The 19,310-nt window shown below is 45.5% G+C and overlaps 1 protein-coding gene across 3 annotated transcripts in view; it reads right to left on the bottom strand.

Annotated features, from left to right (window-relative positions):
* Nucleotides 1-19,310, bottom strand: part of LGR4 (leucine rich repeat containing G protein-coupled receptor 4) — a 95,673-nt gene that overhangs the window by 53,656 nt on the left and 22,707 nt on the right. Inside the window, exon 1 of one of the 3 annotated variants that reach the window (XM_058546161.1) lies at nt 18,644-18,715. The exons of the other annotated variants lie outside the window; for them this stretch is intronic. The gene's annotated coding sequence lies outside the window, so the exon portion shown is untranslated. Of the gene's footprint in view, nt 1-18,643; nt 18,716-19,310 lie in introns of those variants that run through there. 3 annotated transcript variants of the gene reach the window in all.

Raw genomic sequence — 19,310 nt, forward strand, 5'->3', positions numbered from 1 at the left:
ACCGAGCTTCCTCTACTGTGAAATATTTTGTGCTAACTTCTCAGGTCCTTTCCAAATCTATCATTATGACCCCTACTTTGGCATTCCTGCTCCTGGCACATTCCATGCATAATTAGTAGAAAATAAGAAACCCTTAGCTTCACGTTTTTCCTATATGTGTAGGCACATTTGCTTGTGTTAGCAAGTGTGTGAATGAGAACAGACTTAAACATACCCACTTCAGAATTACAAGGGTGCAGCAATTACAAAAGACGCATGACTTCATTTCCAAAGGTAACATTTTATGCTGTAATTGTTTATGCTCTCGATGAAGCAATACAGCCTAGGAGACATTTAAGGGTGTGTTCTTCAAGGAGATGCTAACCCGTCAAGTTAGAAGAGACAACAAAACACCACCGTGTAAACATCATGTCACAACAAAAGGCATGTGCGGCTTAAATTACATATCCTTAAAATGGTAACTTTAAAAAATAAAACTAGTTAGGCTAACTCAATATTTTATAATATTCAAACAAGTTCCTACCGTTTTCAGGGCTTTTTTGTTTTTTGTCTTTTTAAATAGTCTGTTTCCAAGTGTGAGATGTGTTCTAAACAGAAAAATATAAAATGCTCTAAATCTGGAGCCATGTTTACTAAATGGCAAAGAGAAATGAATACCGAAGACAAAAAGAACATTACTTTCCTTTCCATAGTTTGATCAAGGACCCTAGCATCTGGCATGACATGGAACAGACAGGGATTAAACTATAATATTCCTTGTTTTCTTGCTACTTAACGGGTGTTCTCAGGCATTCTTTGGGTGTCAACAGCTGTTCTGGTAACCCTAACGATGACAAAACAGTGCTCATTACCAGCCAAGACACACAGACAAAATGCTATTTCAATAGTCCATTTAACATCAACTAGATGCATTGTGATGGGTGGCATCTGGGCCAATTGGAAACACTCAGTTACTTCATCCTAGCAGACAAAATGCACTATTCATAAAGAAATCAACCCAACGGCATTTATTATGGTAAATATTCTAATTAACTAAACGGTTTATGTTTTATTATGGCTACACTTATTAACACCATTGATAGGAAAACATGACTTCATGGTCCTTGCCTTCAAACATGCACACCCACAAAAACTTCTGTTTAGACGTGTATTTTTTAAACTTTAGCTCACAACCAATTAACGGGTTGTGAAATCATTTCAATGGGTCATAGCCAAGTTTTTTCTTTAAATGAAATAGGAAAGAACAGAATAGTATCAGAACGCATCCAGTGTAGAAGCTAAGTATTGTCTCCGGAAGCTTTGTTTCAGCATTTGTGTGCTTCTGGCTTCCCAACTGCAAAGTCTCAAGTTTGCATATCACGTCGTCTCAAGTTCAAACACATATCTTGTCTGTGAAATATAGTCAGAACCATGAGCTCAAGGAATTGGCTATCCAAGCCAAATCTTTCTTATCCTCCTTCCAAATAGAGTCAAAACTACAGCTGCTTTCCCAGCACGACAGGTTGGCCCAGTGGATGTGGTAACCTTTAAAGTCTTCCTTCACCTCTGTGCACACCCCGGCACTTTCCTATTGTAGAGACGTCGGCTCTCTCAAACGGACAGTAACAGTACGAGAGAATGCCACAATGGGCTACCCTGAAATTTGTCTGGGGGGGGGAGCGCGGCCCAGTGGCACAAGCGGTTAAGTGCGCACGCTCTGCTTTGGCAGCCCAGGGTTCGCAGGTTCGGACCCGGGCACGCACTGACACGCCACTTGGTAAGCCATGCTGTGGCGGCGTCCCATATAAAGTGGAGGAAGATGGGCACAGATGTTAGCTCAGGGCCACTCTTCCTCAAGAAAAAAGGGGAGGATTGGCGCTGGATGTTAGCTCAGGGCTAGGTCTCACAAAAAAAAAAAAAAGAGAAGAGAGCGAGACACATACACACACATTTAGAAGATTTTATTACACTACTACTTTTCAACTGTTTCAACAGAACTGGCAATAAAAGCTGAATCAGCTAAATAGGCTACCCTGGGCTCTACTGGGGTTTTTAGAAGTATATGATAAATAACATCATGACCTTTTTCACTTACTGTGTATAAAATGTTTATAAATAACCTGACAAAACCATCTTTAGACAATGTAATGATTTAAAGGTTAAAAACAAACAAAGACCAAAAAAACTACACTCCAAAAAATCCCTTCTAATGCCCCAAATCCAAAAGGACCCCCCAGTAAGCACTGTTTGTGCACCCAGGAATCAGCCCCAGCAGGAGGGCCTCCAGTTTCCAGGACACTGAGGCACTGACCTCATGTTGGGCAAGAGGAAAGTTCTAAACGATGAGGCAGTCTATATCCTGAAGGCCAGCTGCCAACGGTCAAGGCCTGAACCAGAGGCAGGCTCTCGGGGATCTCACCACCCCTGTAATGCAGGCTTTATGGTGCAATTGCTTCCCTTCAGGCCAAGAGGCATGCAATACTCTCCCAAGCACACACCACACTCTCCCCCTCCTTCCCTCCGACGGCCATTTTTACCAAGGCTCATAAAACATATTTCATCCTTAAAGGAATGACTCAAAATTGTAACTGGGATGACTCAGTCATTTCTGTTGACTGAAAGACAACAGACATTGATAATGACGGTTTATAAAGTCATTCAAGATATTCCCTTGGGAATGACTTACCACTCATTCAAGTCACTAACGATTTATTCAGTAGAGAAGAGGCTATGCAATCAAATCTGAGATGGTCCTGAATCTTTGGGAGCCAAGATTGTCAAATCTGGTTTTGTAATACTCATGGACAGCTCCACTTGTGACAAGTCTTTAAGTTCTAAGAAGTCCCAGGAAAAAAACACTTCAATTCCTTTTAATTTTTGCAAGCAATATGGGTCATCTGGTCCTTTGTTTCTTACCTTGAACAGCAAACAATGGGCCGCCCTGAAATTTGGTTATTAAAAAAAGAGGGGGAGAGAGAGAGATGCACACACGCTAGGAACATCAAAACACATTCAGGGTTACTGGCTTTAGGATGTTCATCTTGCTTAAGAAAATCCCTTAACTCTGCATTGACTCAATGTTTTGTTGAAGCAGTTTTATTACGAAATTGCTAAGCAGAGAAGAAATAATGTCTTAGAAAATAATTTCCTATAAGGAAGAGAATATTTAATTCCCCTACCCCCCAGTGAAACCAGATACACACTTCCGATTCATTCATTCACACACACACACACACACACACACACACACACACACTCTCACATTCCATAAAGAGCTCAACCATAAGTAAAGAATGTAAGATTAGAAGATCAATCCAGATACCAACAAGGAGAGTGACGCCACACCCCAGTCTGCCTGGGACACAAACCCAGTTTACGTCTACTGTCTCAGCATGATTACTAATGGTGCTCCTTCTCACTCTCAAAGGTATGGTCTTTTGGGTGATAAATTGTGATAAATTAAAGGACAATCCCACTAACTGCAGAAGGTTCAACTGAATGATGTTGGATGAGTTCTGATGGGAAGAAATAGAAATATTGGTTTGGACTGCCTTGGGGAGGGCTTGACTAAAAGGCTAATTCCTCATCTGTGTAATATTATAACGATAATAATATGATAAACAACTTACTGAGCATCTGTAGAGTTTGTAAATATCGCTTTGGTCAATTTCCTGCTCCCTGTCCCGCCCCCCCATACTCCATCAAGGCGAGGGTGTGTTTTCCTCACTGCTGTATCTCAAGCCTCTGGCACAATGTGTGGCCACAGCTGAATGAATGACATGCCAGATACTGCACTAAATGCTTTAACAGTCATGGTAGCAAGTACTTACTTAGCATTTCCAAAAAAAGAAATTTTAAAAAAGGCTTAATTTCCCAGCCATTTAAAGGAAGTCAAAGGCCTGGCTGCAAGAGGAAAGAAAGGAGGAGCATATAAAATATCCTCATTTTGGGCCCAGCCTGGTGGTGTAGCAGTTAAGTGCGCATGATCTGCAGCAGAGGCCCGGGGTTCGCAGGTTCGGATCCTGGGCGTGCACTGACACACCGCTTGTCAAGCCATGCTGTGGCAGCATCCCATATAAAGTGGAGGAAGATGCGCACGGATGTTAGCCCAGGGCCAGTCTTCCTCAGCAAAAAGCAGAGGACCGGTGACAGATGTTACCTCAGAGCTAATCTTCCTCACAAAAAAAAAAAAAAAATCACAAAAATATCCTCATTTTTATAGATGACACCTGATCCGCTTCTGGCACAGACTGTCAAGAACACAGCACTTCTGATGGACAGCAAAGAGCATTAATGACAGATTTTCTCCCACAGTCTATCGATATAACCAAATAATAACTTTACATGCAAAGATACTTCGGGAAAAGCAAGAAAGCAAGCAAGGCTTTCATTTAAATACAAGTTCCTGGATTTAAAAATAGCTTGGGAAGAATGATGTAAAATTGAACTTCAGTAAAACTAATTTTTCTTCCTCAAAATTTCAAAATACAAGCTTTGTCCTGTAAAGAGCAGCTCACAGAACCACTGGACTAGAAAGCTAAGTGGTAAAAGCTCCTCCCAGAAGCCAGGCCAAGCTCCCTGCGTCTGAAGGCAGCTCTGCTGGCTCACCAGGTGCATAACCCTGGGCAAGTCCCTTCTTCTCTCTGTGCCTCGTCTCTCCACGCGTAAGCGGGGATAACACGTCTGACTTCAGAACATCACTGTAAGGATGAGATGGTGGGACCTCTGAGCAGCGCCCAGCACGGGGCCCAGCCCACAGCAAACACTCAAGCAAAGTCAGCTATTATTATGCCTACTATTACCATCATCACCAATCACCACCAAATCTAACCATCTCATTTCAATAATGAGGCAACTGAGACCCAAAGGGGTTACAGAATTAATTAATCAAAGAACCAAGATCAAAATCAAAAAGATAAATCACAGTCCAGGGTTCTTTCTGCTACCCTCAACTGGAGCACAGGTGTGGCAGTAACGTTGCAGCAATATGCTCTGGAATTTGGGAAAACAGCTTCCCCAGAAACAATGTGTTAAATGGTGCCGGACTCCACAGTGATCAGTAAGAGCTGGCTGAGCCCGGCACTGGAGCTCAACTAATGAACAAATGCTCCAACCAAAACATGGGAACAAACCAGTACCACCTGTACTTAACCCAGGAAATGTACGCAAAATCTCTTCTTACTTATTAAGAATACCGGTCCTTGAAGAAGGAATAAGCTTAAAATGAGGCACAGTTTCTAAAATGGAATTCTGGGTACTTTTAAAAGGTGATGATGCATTGATGGTGTTATGTTCAATTTTACCTAAAGAAGTCATAGCTCTTGTGGTGGTTGTTCAACAAATTTTTGTTGGCATGGTGAATAAAACATTCCCTCTGATCTTAAAAGGAAAAAAGCCAGGTAAAAGGAAGAGAGGGGCGGACCTCCGAGGCTGAAGGAAGAGCCTGCAGGCAAGACCCAGCCTGTCTTGGGGGCCGGCCCCGTGGCTTAGCGGTTAAGTGCGGGCGCTCCGCTGCTGGCGGCCCGGGTTCGGATCCCGGCGCGCACCGGCGCACCACTTGTCAGGCAGTGCTGTGGTGGTGTCCCATATAAAGTAGAGGAAGATGGGCACAGATGTTAGCTCAGGGCCAATCTTCCTCAGCAAAAAGAGGAGGATTAGCATGGATGTTAGCTCAGGGCTGATCTTAGCAAAAAGAGGAGGATTAGCATGGATGTTAGCTCAGGGCTGATCTTCCTGCCAAAAAAAAAAAAAAAAAAAGACAGAGCCTGTCCTTCGGGTACCAGCACGCAGACTGGCTTGGCGGGGACATGAAGTCCAGAGGTCAGGGGGAAGAGAGAGCACAGGCTCAGATGACAGAGGACAGCAAATGTCCATATGATAAGGAGTTTGAGGGCAGGAACAAGAAGCTATGGAAGATTTTTTAAGGAACATGAAGGCTGCTTTAGAAAGAACTTCTGGCGGACAGGCACAATCTTTACATTCTCAATACCGTTATAGCTGCCTTTACGAACTGCATGCTCGCGCTCCGCTACCCGGCCCCCACTGAGTGATGGGACAAGCAGCAGCTCCATGACACTGATCGCCATGGATATTGGAAGAATGCGATGAGGTTATGACTCATGGAGCGACACAGTATTCCCTTTATCAGAGCCCTTGGGAAAAAGCTCTCTCTGACCTCAAGTCCAGAACAGCTGTGTTTCTCCTGCACATGTCTTTCCTATCTAATAGACAACGTGGAATCACAGAGTGGGTTCTCGCTCCCTCTTCCTATCGGCTACCGTGATTCTCTGAGCCAAAACTGTAGCCCCCTTTCATTTTTACATTAGGTGGGTAGCTTCGGTGACTCCTGTCTTCAACCGATCTTTTCTTGTTCTAATTTGGGGGTAGGGGGCAGTCTCGGTCTTCTCATCCACTTATTTTGTCTTTTATCTCATGCATTTTTTGTAAGCATCTTGAATTCTTTTTGGAATAAGCTGGACTATCCTAGTATTTTGTGAGCACTCCCTATGCGCCTGGCGTACCTAAGCCAACAGGCACACAAACACGTGTTGGTGGTCCGACAAAAGAGTGACTGTAGGCAAGAAGGCTGAGGTGGAGAAATCAACTTGTGAGGGATGTGAGATCTGGAACCAACACAGCAGCACAGGGACAGGGAGGAAAAGCAAGACAAGCGTCCTCTCACAGGCAGAACCAGCAGAACTCAGTGATCAGAGACAAAGGGGAAGAGACAAAGGGGAACCTTGAAGACGACATGGCAGATTTTTGTCCCCGGAGCTGGGAGAGGGATGCCGCCGTCACGGGAGATGCAACAGGAGGGCAAGGGCGCTGGGTCTGCCGGGTCACGTGTGTGACGCAGCAGGCGGCTGTGAACTCGGGCCCAGAACTGAGGGGAAGGTCAGGGGCGGGTGAAGCTGCGGGAGACGGCAACCCAGACAACTAACCTGGCAGGAGCGGACGCGGCGCCCAGAGAGCGGGCCCGGAGAGACAAGGACACGGCTGAGAAAAGAAGTTTAGAAGTAACTCAATTTGAGAAACAGCAACAGGAAGGGAAGGCGGGGAGCGGGCACGATGAGGAAGACGAGGGAAGAAGCTGAAGGAACAGTTTTGAGGAGATAAAACGCTACACTAGCTCACGCTGCCAGGGATCCCGTCAATGCAGCAGTCACGGGATCGGGGAATTAGACGGTTCGTCAATAGGTTTTATCACAGTATGAATCTCATGAATATTAAGCACGACCAGTATTTTTCTTTTTTTCTTATTTTGGCTCCAGGAATAGAACAAAGAAGAGAGAATTTCCTGAGGTAACTGGGCAAGATTTAAAACAGGGAAAGAGAAGGAACACAGATTTAGGGAGGATGTGTGTAAACACGTGGAAGGAGGCCGCCTGCGGTGGAGCTGACTGGGCTGGGCCCGGAGGGACAGGGAGAGGGGACGAGTATGACTTCCTCCTGCCGGACGAAAGCATCGTCAGCCTCCCCACTGGAGAGCAGGTGGGCCTTCAGCTGACCGCACCTCCTCAGGGGGCCGCGGGCAGACAGGCCCCGCGTGTCTGAGGACCTGCCTCTACGCCTCATTCCCTGGTCCAGGAGCATTTATTCTGGGCTCACTCGAACACTGGATGTATTCCCCTCACTCCTACATCACAACTATCTATTTTCTTTCCTAATGTGTTTTCCCAGCTACAGTAATTAATTCAAATACACCATCACTTAATCGCCAATCAAAGCTCCATCGAGGTCTAAGAAGAACAATAGCGTGCTTATATGTACAGTCTATTAATTTAAATTACCAGCTGAGTCACTACATGCCAACAATTAAGCAATGACACACACACAGATTATACTCCACTTTAAGACAGCTAAACCAGAGATCTCAGAGACGAGGTGTCCTGGAGAGGTGACAGTTCACAGCAGCAGAACGGAGGCACAGGCATTCAAAGAACTTTTGGGGCCGGCCCCGTGGCTTAGCGGTTAAGTGCCCCCGCTCCGCTGCTGGCGGCCCGGGTTCGGATCCCGGCGCGCACCGATGCACCGATTCTCCGGCCATGCTGAGGCCGTGTCCCACATACAGCAACTAGAAGGATGTGCAGCTATGACATACAACTATCTACTGGGGCTTTGGGGGGAAAATAAATAAATAAATAAAATCTCAAAAAAAACACAAAGTTTTGATAACAGCTATTTTTCTGAAATGCTCTTTGCATTTCTCTCCTTTCTAAAACAGCACATATAAAACACAATTTAAGTGCTCTGTGGGCCTCCACGCTGAGCACCCGAAGTTGTGATAAACCACCAGACAGAGAAACATATGCATTCCTGCAGCTCATCTCCCTGTCTCTCCCCCACCCTCATACAAGCCATCACCATCTCCCCCAGGACCACGACAATCGCCTCCAATCTGGTCTCCGTGCTTCCACTCGGGCCCCTCTCCAATTCAGCCTGCACACAGCAGCCAAAGCAACCTTCTTAAAATAAGAAACAGTTCGCGCCCTTCCTCTCCTTAGAGCTCTGTTCGCTTGCTATCAAGGCCCTACCTGACTTGTCTCTGTGCTCCTCCCCAGTCTCCTCCCAGACCACGCCCCTTCCCCGCCCCCAGCTCACCCTGCTTCCTTTCTGTTTGACACTCTCCAGGCCCTTCCACCGTCCTCGCTGCCAACACTGCTCCTCCCAGCTCCTTTCAGAGCAGGCTCCTTCTCACCTTCTGTGTCCATCTCAAACATCCCCCTTTCAGATCATCCTTCCTTAGCCCCCTGACAGTGGCTCCCAGTTAACTCGATCTTACCATCCAGTGTATTTCCTCTTTCCAGCTCTTATCATTTATCTTATTTGTTACCTCTTCATTTATTTCTAATCTCATGCAGCACTTACCACATGCCAGCACCAACCACTCAACCAGGGGTTCTCTAAGTGTGGCCCAGCACCGCCTGGGGCTCTGACAGGAATGCACATTCTTGGGTCCCACCCCAGACATACAGTCAGACACTCCAGGGGCAGTGACAAGTCTCTGGGTGATTCTGACGCCCGCACAAGTGTGAGAGCCCCTGCCCTACATCATGCTGCCTCCTCACGTGTGAATGGTCTTACCACCAGAAAGGGATATTTACAAGGGCAAAGATCTAGTCTGTCTTGTTCTCCACCGATTTTCTGACTCCTGGTCCACGGCCCACCACACTGTAGGTATTCGGGGGTAGGAGGCATCTCACACCATGACCAACATGGTGGCTACTGAACTAAACTCGCAGACTTCAGGGATGTGTAAATGGCCTGTTGTTATTCAGGATCCCCCAAAGATACTGCTGAGCTTGGGTACCCTTTTCCTCTGCTTTTCCTCCTTCTCGACACTTAGGTCACCATTTTTTTTCCATCTTTCTCAGCACTCAGGATAAACGATTATTCCTTCGTAGAGCTGACTAATCCATGCCAGGTGACCAATACTCAGAGTACTCCATCCACACTGCAACAGCTTATCAGTCTCAGTGGGACATAATGGGTAAAAGCTGGCTTGGTAGCAATGTGGCCTGGGTTCAAATCCAAGCTCCAACAGGCATTAGTTGTATGATCTTCCACAAACTGATCAACTTCTGTGCTTTAGCTTCCTCATCTAAAAATAATGAACAATGGCACCCACCTCAGAAGGCTGCCATGAGAATTAAATGAGGTAATACCACTTAAAGTCCTTAGATCATGCCTGTCGCGCGGAAAGCCCCCCCACACACATTGGCTGTGACACGTCACATCCGGCTGGTTGTCAGCCTTAGGTCTTTGGCAAATTCTTGGCCATGGTCAAGACCACGGTCCAAAGAATACCGGACCAAAATACCGGTCAATATAGCAGAGCAGTGCCACCCTCTCACAGCAGAGAATAAGACACCTCCCAGAGCAGGAGCACGGAGCCTGCCGCAGACAGCTGCTGTACACTTCCCCAGACGCTCCTTCCCACGGGTCCTGCTCTTCCGGCAGCCTTGTCCACCTAAACACACCCTCCCCAAGCACCATCTTTGACCTTGCTTTCAGAATGCTCAGAAACAAGTATCTGTTCAAAAAACTAGAAGTTTTCTGAAGACGAATGCAGCTGAATGGAACTGCCCGGAGACTGTCAGTCAGCAGGAGCGGGAGTGTGGGAAACCAGCTGACCCACTCTAGATGGAGTGTTGGCCAGAGAAGGCCCAGCGGCAACATTTCGGGAGTGGGTACTGCCAAAGCAGCCTATTTCTACTCTTTGGACGACAAAAACAGAGGAAAACGAAGAAAAACAGAAGTCATGAAGAGTGAGGGACACGCAGCAAAGGAGTCTTAGACACACGCAGAGCTTACAGACAGCAGCAAATATCCCAGAGTCACTGGACTATCCAAGAACACCACCCAGCACAGCACTGACGAGCCAAGTCCCTTCCTTAAGAAACGGCAGAGGCCCCCACTGCTCACGGTGCCAAATTTAAACCCCTCCTCCCTCCTTGAAGTTGAGATTCTCCATCAGCCACCCTGGCCACCTCAACCTGCTTCTTCTTCCCATGCTTCCCACGCTGCTGCTCCGGCGGGCTCCTCCTCCCCAGACCCCTCTGCCCCACGCCCTCCTCGCCACCACAGCCCGCTTCTTCCCACTGCTGTCCACAGGAGACCAGCGCTGCTCAAAGCGCGGGGCCAGTCGCAAACTGTTAACAGGCCACAACAAGACCAGCGGAGACAGTACGCAAGTTCACATCACAGCAACTTGACAGAGTGCATTTATGTCTTAAATCAAATAATAAAAACTTGGGGTTTGTATGTTGTGTTTTCTTTTTTCCATTTTATTTTTCTAAAAATTAATCTTTATTGAACTTTACAAAATATTGAGCCATACTGGATGGGAAATTAAAAAAAAAAAAAACCGGCCCATCACCCCAGATATTTTAAGGAGCGCTACACTAGACTCCTCACATGGGACACTACTCTTTTCTCCCACAGCCTAATCTAATTTTCTTCAAGGTCTGCTACAAAATATCCTCCCTGAAAAAGCCCACTCAGTGTGGACCTTTTCCCCAAAGTTTGTACCCATCATGACTTCAGATGCTGAAATTTTCTAAATGAACTCAACAGAAAGGCAAACAAATCATTCGCCCCACCCCCGAGGAAATTTCTTGCCTAAGGAGCCCTGCTTTATTTGCTTTCCGCTTCTCTTCGCCTGTTGCACAACACAGAGGCAGCAGAGCACACTGGTTCAACATCTGGACTGAAACCTGACTTCAAAATGGAGCCCAAATCCCCAGGGCCATAGCCAGGCTCTGACCATGGGACCTGAGACAAGGCCCTCAGCTCTTCTGAGCTTCCAGTTTCTCTTCTGGGATGTGAGGCTGGCATGGTATGCAAAGCCTTCCCAACTCTAAAATTAAATGATGTCTGTTTGCTTTTAGAAAGGCTCTCAGGTTCCTCATGGGCAAATGGGAGAACATCTGCCCTGCCACAGGGCTGGGGAGACAGGAAAGCATTTTTAAAACTGTAGAGCCCTCTGTGAACTTGAGGTATTATTATTATTATCATCATTACTACTCTGCAAATACTAGGTGCCCGTGCAGAATGCATGAACCGAGTATAGAAACTTCAGGTCTGCCTCCAAAACTGAAGGCTGGGACAGAGAGGGCCTCGAAACTCTGACTGGGGGAGCCGCTGAAAATACAGGAGACCTGGTCTGGAGAAGATGAGAGTGAAGGCAGGAACCGAAGAGCTCTCGTGCAGATCAGAGAAGACACATCTCTGCTGCTATAGATGAGAGAATTGCGTATGAGGAAAAGATGCTACAGATGGGAAAGGAACTAACAATTCCTAAGTGTCTAATATATGCTTAGTTTAACATATGTTCATAACTCTGGCCTTCTGTACCCAAATTTGGAATAGAAGCCTATGGTCTTTCCACTACACTGAACTGGGAGGCAGAGTATATGACAAAATAGAACAGAAGAGAACACTGCTAATGCCTTAGAGCTGTTCAGTAAGGGTACCCACTGCCCCGTCACTGGAGATACTTAGGCAGTGGCTAGAAAACCATCCGTGAAGGACATGAGAGAAGATTCCTACATGGACGCGACTCCCAGAATTCTGGTACCTTGAATCGATAGAGCACCCAAACTCCACCCCCCAAAACGCCACACAAGCGGGGAAACCAACCCAGGGTTGCCAACTTTTTGTTTTGACATGTGAGAACATTTACAAAACATTCACCAACTTATGTTAAAAGGTGGGGAAGGGATTTAATGCCAACATAAGCCAAAAGGGCATAACTTGGAATAAAAGACGGCCCTTTAAGACTATGAAAAGTAAACTTATTTAAAAATCATGACATTATCCCTAGTTTTCATATTTCACCATGCAATTTGTTACACAGGCAGGTGAGAACCAACACCATTACATCAGACGGTCTTTCTGACTCTTTAAATTTTAAAAGTCAGAGGTTATGATGCTATAACTGGACACAAGCTCTTAGTTTCTCTTAAAGAATCAAATTGTCTTAACAGCATTATCCTTTCTGGACAACATTTATTTGACCAAAGGCCACTTCCACTAATCAACACTACTTGCAATAACAAAAAGAGCTGGCATTTAGTTCCAGACACTGTGGCGAATGATTCACATACGTTATCCTCACAACAATCATAAGAGGTAGACACCATTGCTACCCCCATTTTACACCACGGCAACTGCAACTGCCCCAAGCCACCCAGCAGAGGTGTCAAGTCAGGATTCGAACACGGACGCGGCCCAGCTCCAAAACCCTGTATCTATAATCACAGCACCATAAAGCTTAAAGAACACTGTCAGGCGCTAACAAATTATTGGCAGAAATGTTCTAACACCACCTGCTTCTCCAGGAAATTTACCCTATAAGAATGGGAGTTTCATTTGATCTGGTGGACAGTGAAGCCCCTTACACAACTAAAACATCTACTGCATATTTTTTCCACCATATTTTTTTTTTCACCATGTATGTGGAGGAAAAAAAGAAAAGAAAAATCTCAGGAAAATGTCTGATGGCAGTTAAGATGTGTTCTAGGAGCCCTACGGTTTTCGTAATTAGTTTACAACGTGGTAGTGAAAATCGCTTCTGGACTGCCTGCCCTGGTCACAGTTGTTAACTGAATCTTGTTTGTTCATATTGTTATCATGCAACTATCACACACTTGCAAGTAACTCCAGGCCTAAATATCATGTGTTTGCAAATCCTCCATCTGTAGGGTGGGCCTCTCGCTTGGCTGTACCTCAGCCAGTCTTTGCACTGGAACCAGAAGAAAGGGGTATGTGTGGGGGGTTGTTGAGAGAAGGTCAAGGGGTGGGAGGGGGTGACACAAAAAAACCTGGCATACATCTACCTGTTTGGTTTTGTTACTAACTAGTTTTAATTTCAAATAATCCCCCCCATTTTAGTTTGGTTCTTCTGTTGTTTCCATCCAATATTTAGACAGCAACATGAGCCATAAAAGTTGGGATGGGTCTAAAATTTGGGGGATGGCAAGGCTGAAATGCTTGGCCTGGAGTGCAAACTGCCACTTATGTGGCCGGGGCAGGAGAACTAATGTAAACATGTAAGTTAGTCCAAATATACACACATTCATCTCTATTTTAAACCTTATTTTGTATCTTAGTAATTTCTTCCTTAAAAATAGCCAAGGAACCCTACTGTTTGGGCCAATTTTCTTTTTTATAAATTGCTATTTTGAAAAGAAATGATTATCCATGCATAGTGCATAGACCAATGACATGCTACTATTTTCTAGTATTGACAAATGTTTCAAAGTGGTATCTAGGACCAATCATTAAAACCAATGTTATCTCCATACAGTGCACTTTTTTGCAAAGTGCTTTATAAATAAACCGTGAGTTAAAATTGGGAAGGAGTGGCTATTTTTACTGAATGCCACCTGCTCTATTTCCTACAGGAACAGGGACTAACTGTCCTTCCATTCCTAGTCGTGCCAGGTATGGAAAGAAGATGACTCTACTTCTAAAGTCTTTATGGATTTTTACCTGATCTCATCTAAAGGAGTAGAGTCGTGTGTGTGTGTGTGTGTGTGTGCGTGTGTGTGTGTGTTTATGCTAAAAGAAGCCACAGAGATGATGTAGTTCAAGCTGCCTCCAACCCCACCCCCACCCCCAGAACTTATGAGCAAATCTAAATTGTCCCAAACGGCACAATTTCTTTTTTCAAAGCCACAAAACCAGAATCTGGGTCTCTACATTTCCTGCGTTCCTCCTAAAACAAACTGGTAATTAATGTGTATTACATACAAACATCAAAATCTAAAAAAACATGAGAAGACAGAAAAACAATGCAAGTCTAGAAAGAATATCTATTTTTCTTACCTAAGATCTGAAAAATATACAGCAATGGTTCTAAACCAGGGGTGACCTTGTCCCCTGGGAGACATGTGGCAATGTCTGGAGATATTTTTAGCTGTCACAACTGGAGAGCTGGGGGCTGTCATTGGCATGTAGTGAACAGAGGCCAGAGAGGGTGCTAAACCTCCTACAATGCACAGGACAGGCCCTGTGATGGTGAATTTTGTGTGTCAACTTGACTGGGCCACAGAGTGCCCAGCTATTTGGTTAAACATTACTGTGGACATCTCTGTGAGGGTGTTTCTGGATGAGAATAACATTTGAATCCACAGACTGAGTAAAGCTGACTCCCTGCCTCAATACGGGTGAGCCTCACCCTATCTGTTGAAGGTGTGAATCGAACAAAAAGGTGGAGTAATGGGGAATTCACTCTCTCTGCCCATCTCTGAGCTGGGATATCAGTCTTCTCCTGCCTTCAAACTCAGACGTGAGCTGGAACTCTACCACCAGCTCTCCTGAGTCTCCAGCTCGCTGACTGCCGACCTTGGGACTTCTCAGCCTCCAGAACTGCAAGGTCAACTCCTTATAATAAATCTCTTTTATGTATCCTATACAGATCCCACTGGGTTGTTTCTCTGTAGAACCCAGACTAACACAGGCTCCCACAACAAAGAATCACCCAGCTCAAAATGTCGATACTGAGGGTGGAAAACCCTGATGGACCAAAATACTAACATTTTCATAACGGAGATGTTATGTTACATAACATAAAATTTGCCATTTTAAGAGTACAGTTCAATGGCATTAAGTACATTCACACTGTTGTGCAACTATCACCACCAATATATCCACAGAACTTTCTTCATCTCGTAAAACTGAAACTCTGTCCCCAATAAATAATAACTCCCAACTCCCCCCTCCCTCTAGCCCCTGGCAACCACCATTCTGCATTGTCTTTATGAATCCGACCACTTTAAGTACTTCATATCAACAGAGTCACACAGTAGTTCTCCTTTTGTGACTGTCTTATTTCATTTAGCATAATGTCCTCAAAGTTCATCCATGCTGCAGCATGTGTCAGGATTTCCTTCCTTTCTAAGGCTGAATGATATTCCATTGGATGTATATGCCTCATTTTGTTTATCCATCTACCAATGGACAACTTGGGTGGCTTCTACTTTTTGACTATTGTGAATAATGGGACTACGAACATATGCGTGCGAATCTCTCTTCAAGACCCCGCTTTCAAATCTCCTGTGTATACACCCAGGAGTAGAACTGCTGGATTATATGGTGATTCTGTTTCTCATTTTTTGAGGAACTCTCATACTGTTCTCCATAGTGGCCACACCACTTTACACGCCTTCAGGTGCATTTTGAACTGGCAAGGCTCCGATATCTGAAGTTTCCTCCTGTCACCTCTCGCTGCTCTACTTCCCTGCCCACACCCCAGTACTTTCATGAAGCAGGGAGTGAGCCAATACTTTAAAAATTGGAACACCCTTACAGAAACACTGGGGAATGATTTTTTAATATCAAGTCACCCTCTAATTCTCCTTGAGGTACAATTTCTGTAATGCATCCTAGCCAGCTGAAGGGGTGTGGAGAGGCATGGAGAACGTGGGAAGGAATACACCTTCTGAGTGCCCAGTAGGCAACCCTTCTCCAAACCCATTCTGAAAGTCACCTCTGACTGCAGTCTGTGAAACCTAATAGAAATAATTTCCACATCATCTTGAATTTTCTATGTGGTGCCTTCTTTGAGAAAAAGGGTTTCACTATTTTTGAGATCTCTTATTTACATTCACCTTGTGGGAAAAGATTCTGGTTTACAGTGTACAGTACTACTGTTGAGTAGACCTTCCATCTAAGTCCAGTCATATCCATGAGTTAATTCTTGAAGAAATATAGTTTTACATACATATGGACGGGGCAACAGTAGGTCCAAGATGTTCAGGAAGAGTCTGAATTCCAATTAATTTATAACTTTGTTGCCACAAAAACCCTCAGAGGCTTGTCCTGATTTCTAACTAAAAAGTATGGTTAACATACCTACATGGAACTGTTTGAAAGGGGAATAGGTAATATCTCACATATCCAGAAGTCCTGAAAGCAGTGGTTCTCAAAGTGCGCCCTCAGGACTAGCAACATCAGCGTCACCTGGGAATTCATGAGAAAGGAAAATGATCGGCCCATCCCAGGTCTGAATCAGAACTCTGGAGGTGAAGCCCAGCTACCTGAGTTCTCCTTAGCCCTCCTGCGATTCCAATGCACACTCAAGCGGCACAACTGAGAACCACTGCCTAGATCGTACAAAGCACTTTTGCACTCCTGATATTATTTGGCCTTCACAACAACAGGGTGAGGCAGGCAGGGCTAGGGGAGTGTTCCTTTTTACAAATGGGGAAACTGAGGCCCAGAGAGGTCATCTGATTTACCTAAAGTGACAGAGCTAAGGAAGCGCAGAGTTAGAACAAATTAGTTTCCGTATCATGTAACGTGTAGGGCTAAGAAAAATCGGAGATCACTTAGCCAAGTAGTCTCATTGTAAGGATAAGGCAATTAGAACCCAGAGAAGGTTCACGATCTGAGGACGACAACGCAACATCATAATGGAAAGCTCGTTCTCCATCAAACCACTCCATCCGAGCAGTGAGCCTCTAATAGCTAACTACCTCCTCACATGAGGAGTCACTTTTTATTCCCCTGAGGCTCAGGTGAGAAGTACTTAGTTTGGGACCTACTAGGTATTTCACACACACACACAAAAACTGGCACAGGAGACAGACTGCTGTCATCATTAACAAGAAGACAGCAGGATAAGAAGCTTAAGGATGGACCCTGGTGAGAGAGACTGAAGGAATGAACAATGGACCTAAATCTGACCAGAAAAGAAAGGAATGATGATGGAAAGAAAGTAAATGGGTCTAAGGACTGGAGGACTCAATGAGGTAGAAGACTCGGTGCAGTGACGGTCACGGAGAAACCGAGAGAAGCAGCAGCAGCAGTGCTGGTCACAAGGTATTCAGTTTGGGGTGACAGGATGTGGCCGTGGGAAATGGCTGAAGTAGAGCTGAAACAGGGCTCACCAGTGTGATGGAGAGACCCGGGACGAGAGGTAAGGGTGTAGGAAGGTCATCTATGGGGGTAAATACAGGACTTGAGGTAGTGCAGCGGTGGCAGAAATGAGAAGACCATAAGCTGAGCACCTAACTCTTCTCTAAAGCGGATCAACAGAGAAGCCAACAGATGACAGTATTGTTGAGGGGTCCCACACCACAGAAGGAGCAGGGTCTTAAGTGACGGTGGAAGCCTAGTGACCTACAGGCAGCAACGAGGAGGGACAAGAAGTTCAGTGCTCCTCTCCTAAAACTGCGGGCAGAGGAGCGGCCTCTAACCAAAAGGCTGCAGGGAAGAACCAGTGAAGAGGCTGAGGATGTGGGAAAGTGTACCAACCTGAGAAGGAGCGTTTCCAGGAAGAAGGGGCAAGGGTTTGGGATGGAGAGGAGGAACGGGAAACAAGCCAGGGGAGAAGAGACACGCAATGCAGCTCCAGCACCACCTCTTCTGGGAAGTCTACACTCAGAATTACTGCTATCCCATGACCCCAGTGGGCCCCACACTGCACTCCAACATTAAACAGCTTGTTCAACCGAAACTCAATCCTGTGCAGCTGCCCACCTAGGTTACCTACCTTGCCACAAAATTTTATTTTATTTTGTTTTACAATTTGGGGGACCTCTCCTTCCATTTTAATGTAGTGATTTCTACAGAGTTCTTTAAACCACCTATAATGTAGTCATCCTCAAAACATACCTGAAAAGTGGGTAGTGAGTTAAGTGTTATTATCACTACGTGGCCAATAAAGAAACACAGAAGTGAAGTCACTTTCCCACGGTTACAGAGCAAACAGAGCCAGGCCTGAGAAGACACCTACATGAATTACAACAATGGTTCTCAAAGACCAAGCCAATATTCCAGGCTGTTCGCAGAAGGTCTACAAACAGGGAGGGGTCATGCTGGTTCCGTCCTAGGCTAACGAAGAAGAGGGCGAGTGCAAAGGGACACCACTTATTCTCATTAAGCTATCCCTAAAAACCCAACCCTCTGCTATGTGAAAATCTGGTAAGAAAAAAACTAATTTGGTAAGAAGCCATGTTACTGGACTCTTGACCCAAGGTTTCAGATCTAGGCGTGAGGAGCTGTTGAGCCACCCACTGCAAAAGAACAAGAGGATCCGCTCAGACAGATCTTCCTGTGTGCCAGGCACTGTGCTAGCACACGGCATGCTCAACTCATTCAACCCTCACAACCACTCTGAAAGGCAGGCATTATTAACTCCAACTAGAGGACGCACCTGAGGCTCAGAAAGGTGGAGAACTTGCCCAAGGGCTGGACAGGGTGTTTTGCGCACAGCACCAGGACGCCTCAAGGATGAAAACCGAGACCTAGAGTCTGACTAAGGAAACCATGGTTGACCCCTGGTCCCCCAAGCCCCACCTCTTGCCCGAGGTCTGCCAGCCTATCAGAGCGGGCGGACCCTGCGACTGACCCCTGTGCCCCTCCCCCAGCTACGCCCCATTATTACACATTCGCTTAATACAAAGGCACATGGGAGATTCCTCCCAGGTTACATTCCTACCGCTGAATGCTGGAGAACTAAATGGGTAGGTGGTCTCTGAGACTCATCTGTCCCACCTAAGTCGTCCACATATAAAAACAGATGGAGCCTCAGGCAACACCACTCTGTCTTCCACTAACTCCCCTGCAACTTTACCAAGTCATGGGGGAGGGGCTATCAAAACTAAAATAGGGGAAAGCTGAAGCAGCTTGCAAATGTACACATTAACAAATATCTCACATAACTTTAGTGTTGGAATCCACACATCGAAAGCTAAGTTAAGAAATGTGTGTGTATATATGTATTACACACACACAAAGATGTTATTTCTAAAAAAAGAACTGTGGAACAGCTAGAACATGAAAATCACCCTTTCATGATAAATTCCAGGGCATATTCATAA

The sequence above is a fragment of the Diceros bicornis genome, chromosome 7 (assembly GCF_020826845.1).
Source record: "Diceros bicornis minor isolate mBicDic1 chromosome 7, mDicBic1.mat.cur, whole genome shotgun sequence".
Lineage (NCBI taxonomy): Eukaryota > Metazoa > Chordata > Mammalia > Perissodactyla > Rhinocerotidae > Diceros > Diceros bicornis.